The 9,060-nt window shown below is 38.0% G+C and overlaps 1 protein-coding gene and 1 pseudogene across 4 annotated transcripts in view; one reads left to right on the top strand and one right to left on the bottom strand.

The window, feature by feature from the left end:
* The first annotated feature begins 759 nt into the window (after positions 1–759).
* The window catches only part of LOC123507662 (lipid droplet-associated hydrolase-like), a 33,039-nt gene continuing 24,738 nt past the window's right edge, over positions 760–9,060 (top strand). For 2 of the 4 annotated variants that reach the window (XM_045260957.1, XM_045261026.1), the window contains exon 1: positions 769–875. The gene's annotated coding sequence lies outside the window, so the exon portion shown is untranslated. Of the gene's footprint in view, positions 876–9,060 lie in introns of all 4 variants that reach the window. The other 2 variants (XM_045260886.1, XM_045260808.1) reach the window with 2 other exon arrangements.
* On the bottom strand, positions 5,582–6,705 carry LOC123512459 (annotated as a pseudogene).

Below are 9,060 nucleotides of genomic sequence, written 5' to 3'. Positions count from 1 at the left end.
GTGTGTGTGTGTGTGTGTGTGTGTGTGTGTGTGTGTGTGTGTGAACACATAAACACACACACACACACACACACACACACACACACACACACACACACACACACACACACACCATTACCTGTTGGCTCTTTCACTACACACGCACACCTACACACATACACACATACACAAGATGTTGCCATGACAACCAATACATAATGCAGCATCCACCTATTTTCTTTAACACAACCACCATTGAAGAAAACGTAGAATATTTGGTACAACTAATAAATTTTTCCTTATTTATTTATCTACTCCTCTCGATGCTTTTTGAGGCATTATATGTCGTTTTATTAATTGTGTCTTAATTTCAATCACGAATTCTTGTGAAAATCTGAGAATAATTAGTTAAATCAATAAAAGAAGTGACCAAGCCAAAATTGTCAACTTAACGCTCATTTTACTTTAGCATTTTTTGTCTTATTCTTATTCTGACACGTCTTAATAGTTTGTACGATGACATTGAACGCAATATCATAATTACTTCTTAAGAATAACATTACAACAGATTTAGAAACTTACAAAGAGAGAGAGAGAGAGAGAGAGAGAGAGAGAGAGAGAGAACAAGAGGTAAAGCTTAATATTTCACTTTCCACATAACTACAAGGTGGCAATATCTACTTTGCATTCATGAACATAAAAATCTAATTAATGTTGAATATGTAACAGTATTTGCTAATGATACACCTTTTATTAGTTGTGTTTTGTTTTGTTTGTATTGGCAGCCGTGGTAATCACTAATCAGCTGATGCCCGGCCAGCACGCACCTCAAACGGCTGTGAAATTAAATATATTGAGGACACCAACTTACCAAGAGAACAACGCATTTGTTACAGGTAAGAAGGGAAAAGGAGAGGGAAAGTAGGGAGGAAAACAGAAGTGAAGAGCAATGGAAGAAAGGTGTTAGACATAAATTAGATAGGATAAACAGAGATAGTGAAAAGATTAGGAAAGATTTCCAGGTGCAAATAGGAGAGAATAAGATTAGGATTCCAAATAAGGAGACAGCATCTAGGAAGGTAGCAGGACTTAAATGTTTTTATGTAAATGCCAGGAGTCTTAGGAACAAGAAGGACGAGTTATCTAGTTATATAGTTGAGGAGGACTTAGGTGTTGTATGTGTCACAGAGGCATGGGTAAATGAGGAAAAGTTTAGGAAAATAGGAAAGAATATGAAGTAGATGGATACATTATGTATTTACACCAGAGAATTGGTAGGATAGGTGGAGGAGTAGTTATTTATGTAAAAATCCTTCATTTCCAGTCAGGTTAATGGTATTAAGGTAGATAACAGAGTAGAGTCCTTATGGCTGGATGTTAGAGTAAACAAAAGTAAGGTTATTAGAGTAGGAGCTTTTATAGACCACCTAACCAGTCAGCAGATGTAGACAACCTTATGGTAGATGAGATAAATAGGGGTGTACTAGTCAGACAATTATCTTAGGGATTTTAATCTTAAGTCAGTAAACTGGGAGAGGATGGTAGGAGATGCTAGTGAAAATAAGTTTATGGAAAGTTTTCAGGATAACTATTTAGTGCAGATGGTAGATAAACCTACTAGGGGGAGGAAGGTTTTAGACATAGTACTAACAAATATTGAGCATTGTTTAAAGGAAGTTGAGGTAGGAGAGACTTTAGCAAACAGTGACCATCATATAATTAGATTTATCATTAATTCCAGTAGGGATAATATAGTGAATAAGACTAGAGTCCCAAACTATCAGAAAGGCAATTATGGTAGGTTACGTCAGTTATTAGGAGAGGTAAACTGGGAAGATAGTTTTGGAAATAAAACTGCACAGGAGATGTGGGATATTTTTAAGGTTGTAGTAAAGGGTATAGTGATGCAGTGTATCCCTTACAAAGATATAAGGCAGAGAAACAGGAAGCCATTATGGTGGACTCATGAGATAGGTAGCCAGATCAGAGAGAAGAAGAGGGCATACAGAGAGTTGCAGAAAAGTGGGAAGATGTAGATTTGATTAGGTACAGACAGGTCAGAGATGATTTGAGTAAGGTTATAAAAAAGTAAAAGGCAGGCAGAGATAAAACTAGCTAGAGCTGGGAGTAAAGATCCCAAAAAATTATATAGTTATTACAAGGTCAGTGATAAAAGAAATAAGGATAGGATTGGACCACTCAGAAAAGATGGTGTAGTAGTGGATCAAAATGAAGACATAGTAGAATTATTGAATGAACAATTTTCTTCAGTATTTACTAAGGAAAGAATAGGAAATCTTGTTACAAACAGTGCTATGAGTAGTTTAAGAGCTTTAGAAAATATTGATATAAAACCGGGAATTATTAGGAAATTTATTCTTGAACTAGACGATAAGAAAGCTAGTGGTCCTGATGAGCTACATGCCAGAGTAGTTAGGGAGGGTGTAGACAGTATTTCTGAAGCACTTAATCTTTGAAAGATCACTTAGGTTTGCTGAGATACCTCAGGACTGGAAGTTAGCTAATGTTACTCCAGTATTTAAAAAAGGTAGGAAAGATGATGCGAATAATTATAGACCGATCAGTTTAACTAGTATAGTATGTAAGATACTAGAGAAAATCATTAAGGGTAGTATTTGGGAGCATTTAAATGAGAATAGATTAATTAGAGATACCCAACATGGCTTTAGATCAGGAAGGTCCTGTCTTACAAATTTGCTCGATATCTTAGAATATATTACCAAGGAGTTAGATGATGGAAATAGCATAGATGTTATATATCTAGATTTTAGCAAGGCGTTTGATAAGGTACCGCATAGGAGGCTAGTGTACAAATTGAGACTACATGGGATAGTTGATTGGATTAGTGAATGGCTTTCTGATAGGAAACAGAGAGTAGTATTAAATGGGGCAATGTCTGAGTGGAAGGAAGTGGTTAGTGGGGTACCCCAAGGATCAGTGCTAGGACCTCTTCTTTTCTTGGTGTACATTAACGATTTAGATATAGGAATTAGTAGCAAAGTATCAAAGTTTGCAGATGATACTAAGATAGCATGTGCAGTACAGGGTGAAAAGGACAATTACAGAATACAACGAGACCTGGACAGGCTGATAGCATGGGCAGACAGGTGGCAGATGGAGTTTAATTCTAAAAGTGTCAGGTTATGCATTTAGGTAAAGACAACACAAACTTTAACTATGAGATGGAGGGATGTTGGCTAGAGGCAGTAGAGGAAGGAAAGGATTTAGGAGTAGTGATAGACAGGACTATGAAATTTTCAAAGCAATGTTTAGAAGCAAGAAATAGGGCAAATAGGATCCTGGGTTTTATAAATAGAAATGTTAGTTATAAAAGTAAGGAAGTGGTGCGTAGCTTATATAATTCCTATGTTAGGCCCCATTTAGAGTATTGCATACAGGCCTGGTCACCCCATTATAGGCAGGATATCAACATGTTAGAAGCAGTTCAGAGAAGAGCAACTAGGATGATACCAGCATTAAAGCGCCTGGAGTATAGAGATAGATTAAAGGAATTAAACATGTTTTCATTTGAGAGGAGATGTATAAGAGGGATATGATAGAGTTATTTAAAATGTTCTCAGATACAAACTACATAGATGTGAGATCTTTCTTTACCTTAGAGGAGGAAGTAGGACTAGAAATCATGGCAGGAAGATTAGAAAGCAAGGCTGTAGGTTTGATATAAGAAAATATTTCTTTAGTCATAGGGTGGTAGACTTCTGGAATGCATTGCCAGAGAGGGTTGTAAATAGCACTCATTTGACAATGTTTAAAAACAGATTAGATAAGCACCTAAATTTATTAGATTTATAATTATGTATAGTGCTGCATGATAGTTTTTATAAGAAATTTACTATAGTTAAACAAGACATGATCCCCATGTATGGGGATCACAGATTGTAGAGGAATTCGCTGCAGGACTTAGCCCTGTTAATGGGCCAAATATTTAGAATTAGTATATAATGTATTGTGTACTTGTAAGTACTGATGACGAGGTCGCTGTGCGACTGATACAGGATAACCTAGATGGGCCCTGGTGGCCCTTTGTTATCCTATTATTTATGTAATGTTATGTTATGTTATCAATGAGAAAAGAGACGGGAGAGAGTATTTGAAAGGGAACACAACCAAAAAGAAAAGGAAGAGAAATTTACGTGTATTTCAGGTAAAAAAGAGAAAGGATAAGAAAAAAATAGGAAGAAAAGCAAAGGAGAAGAGTAATAGAATGAGAAGAGATGGGAGGCAGTATTTAAGAGGGAACACATAACCAAGAGGAAAGGAAGAGATCATTACGTGTATTTTAGGTAAGAAGGGAAATAGGGAGAAAAGCAGGGTAAAAGTACAGAATAGGACCTCTCCCTTTTCCTCCATCCAACCCCCCCACCTGCCCCAGCAAGCTTGGGGAACTGTGGGGAATCGGAGGTCTTAGGGGGGGAGCCAAAGAGGCGAGATATGGTGATCCGAAAAGAATCTAAGGACAAAAACAGCCGTTTTATTTAAGGAAAATTTTGGAAAATGTAAAAATTCATGGATAATTTTCACTGAAATTATCCTAACCTAACATAATAGTCTGTTAGCCCCCCTCCCGACACCCCCTAAAGTATCCTAACCTAACCTAACCTAACCTAACCAGAAGAATTTGGAAAATGTAAAATTTCATGAATAATATTCGCCGAAATTATCCTAACTTAACATCACCTACTAGCTTGGGGGCTATATACCCCAGACCCCCTTCTAAATTATCCTAACCTAGCCTAACTGTCCACCTAACCTAACCTTAACATGAACACTGACCCAGCCTGACCAAACTGCAGACACTAACCAAAAGTACCAAAAACCAAATAGCAAAAACTGGTATTGACTGATCATTGTGGACTTATATTCTAGAGGCACCGGAATATTGATTTAATTACTATGGCCTTACAAAAGCCGTTCTCACATTGAAAACATCACAGACATGTTGTATAGTAAGTAAGTACTCTATCACCTTGCATGGTTGTTTCAATGATTAGAAATTCTGAAGTGGTGACCATAACTGTCAATGAAGAGGCAGTTGAGGTGCCAAATGTCACCACTCCAGCTGCTGAACCCATCCCTGAACAAGCAGGAAGTATGGACCCAGTAACCTCCAGGGGCAAGTGGAGTACAAGAAAACGGCTATACGACCATGATTGGGTTGAAGACACAGATATGAGACTTGGTGAAATATCCAAATATAGACATGAACGTTTTTTGCAAAAGAGGGAGAAACTATTAGACCTGCAAATAAAACATATGGAGACAACTGGAAGAAGCTACAATCCGTAAAGAAATTGCCAGGAAAGAATTGGAGAAAATCAGCAAGCAAGCATAGATGTAAAACAATAAAACAACTTAGTAACAATTTCCCTCTTTTATTGAAACCATTAGAAAAAGAAATTGTAGATAAACTAATCTTAATACAAAACTTATTTAATCCTATTATTACAAAGTCCAAAAAACTTAGTCCAGACTAACAGAGCTTACAATAACTTATAAATTGAATCTATACACCTCTATCTTAAAAATAATCCCTGATCACCTGCTGACATTTCCACCTGCCTTACTCATTTCTTTGTCTTGGTTGCAGCTGGTCATTTTGGAGGTTAATGTCATCAATGATGACTTCCCTTCCATCTTGTGGTAAAACAAGTCTTCTCTGAACAGCAATATTATGTAATACTGTAGCTGCAACTATAATGGCTGTAGTTGTTTCTAGATTTGTCCTAATTTTTTTCCTAAATAAGCAAATCTCTTTAAAACACCAAAAGTTCTTTCAATTGTGTTCCTAGTATGGACATAACTGCTATTGTAGGCTATTTCATGAACATTATGTGGAAATGCCACTGGTGTCAACAGATATGTTTTCAGTGAATAATCTGCATCTCCAAGTAGGTGATACCTTGGATTTAAATTCACTTCTAAATCAGCACAGAGCCTACTGTTTTCAAAAATATGGCTGTTGTGGACACTGCCAGGCCGTTGGGCTACTATATTATGGAAACAGTGGTCTAGACCACACACAGCTTGAACATTCACTGAAAAAAAACCTTTCCGGCACCTAAACACCTCTGGGTTTTCCACTGATGGTCTTTGCATGGTAATGTGTGTGCAGTCAATTGCTCCAATAACCCCTGGCATTCCAGCAATGTCATGGAAAGCTGCAACAGTTCATTGCAGATAATTTCCCAAAGGTTGCTGTATGTAATGCCTGCTTAAACTAGCAACTGCCCTGAACACAACCTTCAAGCACTGGCTGACTGTTGTTTGTGACACATCATAGCAATCACTTACAGTAAGCTGGTGATCTCCACTTGCCATACAATGTACCGCAAGCAGGGTTTGGAGGTGTGGTGGAACGGGACATTCTGTTAAAACAGAAAAATTGTATTGCTTGCAATACAGTGTGGTATACAATGTATACCAAATTATATTGATACCCTAATATCATTAAAGCATAGAATATTGTTTCATCTTTTTGAACATTAAAGTAGAAAAAATATACTTATCATTGTTATCCATTTTAAAAAGGAAAAGTATAAGCTCATTCCAGTCACATGAAATAGGCTTTCAGAGTACCTAGAATGCAGGAAATGCAACTCTTTTTCCCTAAATTTTTTGGGGGTGCATGTCCCCACAGCCCCCTAGAATATGTGCCTCCAGCATTCACACCATCTGGTCAACCATCATCATCCATCATCAGCACAAGTAACCCCACAAAAGTTTATCCAGCCTACAGGCCTGACTTGTAATGAGGAAAGTAATCACCCCTTGAATCATGTGGAGCAGGAAGCTGATCTCTTATTTCTTCAATGAGATCATACATTGAAGTCTTCCTCAGCCTGAAGCGATCCACAAATTCGTCATTATCCATGGCCGTGAATGGCTTCATCTGATCTGCAATGATTATTATACTTTGGTTAACATTTCTATTAATGAGATTTCAAGTTTTGTCACATGGCTAACATAGGTGTCTGGGAAATTATATGCGTTACACGGTAGAGTGTAGTGTATCTAATGGGGCATGAAGGAATGTTATACCTGGATGAAAATAGTAAGATATTTTGGGGTGGGATGGATGGGGAAAATCCCTACTCAATATGATGATGATGATGCTAAGTTAATTCATTTAGCATAAGGATTATTACAATATGTAACCCCAATCAGCAGTTTACCTTTGACAATCCTGCGACATTTTTGCCTGACAACTCCTTGGCCATTTTGAAATTCATCATCCTCTTCTATATGCAACAGATCCAAGACTTCCCAATCATTCCAGACTTCCTCATACAAAGCCATGACATAAGATATCTGTAAATAAAATTAGACATTATAATACCTATGTTATCTAAATGCAAAACTTGTGTAAGAAGAAACAAATTCAGTTATTTGATAGGTAGGTTAGTATTCTATATGAGTATTGGATCCATACAGGCCACACCACTCATCTTGTCTTTATTATTTTTTTGGCACAGTCTGTTGTGTGACTTTCATCTACTTGTAGAAATGTAGAAAAGTTCAGTATATTCCTGCATATTTGGCTTGCAGCAGAGTATGCAAATCAGGCTGCTGTTGCCTGTATTATTGATTCCCATTGGTGCTGCTTGATATAAAACTGCTTAGAAGCAGCTTGGTGGTCGAGAAAATGTGCAAACTAGTTTATTATCATGATAAAAGTAACCTACCACCAAAGGTTAAACCAGCTAATTCACCTTGCACTATATCTACTAATATAGGCCACAGTTGACTATTTTATTGGTTCACATAAGTCTACATTGCCATAAAACAATAAAAAAACAACATTGAGTGATGAAAATTTGCTTACCTGGTGAATTATTGGGTTGGAAAGTAGCCAGGAGAGAGCAGGCCAGTGAAGACAAAGGGGGAAGAGGTGGTCATTTATTGTCCTTTGTTTTGCCCCTTCCCCCGCGCTCTAACGGGGCATGTCGGAGCCGAAGAAGATTTAAAGGTACGACTCGTTTTGAAAGGTCCCGTGATCCGAAGGGGAGATATAACAATTTGGCCGTGAGCCTCTGGGCAAAGACTTAAGAGTAATACATCACAAATATAAAAATAGAGTATACATAACAAGAATATAATTAAGTAAATAAATATTGCACACCTTATTGCATGAATATCCTATAGTCTGGGAGAAAACTTGGGATATTCCTTGAGAATATCCCTGAGAGTGACTGAGTCTAGGAAGTGGTCAATGAGGGTATACAAGTTATGTTGATCTTGAGGCCTTAGCAAAGAGAGGACATTCTGTGACATAATGACGCAGTGTGTCCTCTTGGTGCAGCACACATCACACAGCACACACCAGGAGAAGCACTGACTTCCCAGAAGTATTTATAACCAAATCTGAGCCTCATTGCCATCCTGTTGTATGATGCAGTGTGTCTCCCATAGGTGTAGCCACAGGTCTGAGAGACACCTACATAGTGAAGCCTGCTGCCACTGCCTCTATGACAACAAAGCAGTAACTGATCACTAATGCTACTATGTAGAAAGTCCTCACTGCTTCTTTTATCATAGCCCAGAGTATACTCAGTGCCAGGGTCCACTGTGTTGTCCTGAAGGGCACATTGAGTAAAGCGTTCTGGCTTTTCATTAAGTGGAATACCCACATGAGAGGGTATCCAGGTGAAATGGACCATGGCAACAGCACCATCTGGAGTGTGGATGAAATTAAGAGATTTATTAACTTCTAGATCACAGTCCATGGGGGAGGTAGATTGGAGAGCATACAGTGCAGCCTGACTGTCAACAAAGAAATATACATCCTTACAAAGAGATGCCACAATATGGTGTACCTCCAGAACAGCACACAGTTCTGCCCTAGTAGAGGACATGTGTGGAGGGAGCCGCCTGGAAACCTCATTGTCAGTGTAGTGATTGGCAGAAATGTAGTCATGGATGAACAGCCCACATCTGGACCTGCTGCCACTCACTTGATAACTCAAAGTTAGCATGATACTTTCCTTCTAGGCCAGGAAGTAGACTAAAAGAAAAGAAACCATGAACATATGAAGCCCTTTA

The sequence above is a fragment of the Portunus trituberculatus genome, chromosome 1 (genome assembly GCF_017591435.1).
Source record: "Portunus trituberculatus isolate SZX2019 chromosome 1, ASM1759143v1, whole genome shotgun sequence".
NCBI lineage: Eukaryota > Metazoa > Arthropoda > Malacostraca > Decapoda > Portunidae > Portunus > Portunus trituberculatus.
This window is presented reverse-complemented; position numbering and strand designations above follow the sequence as displayed.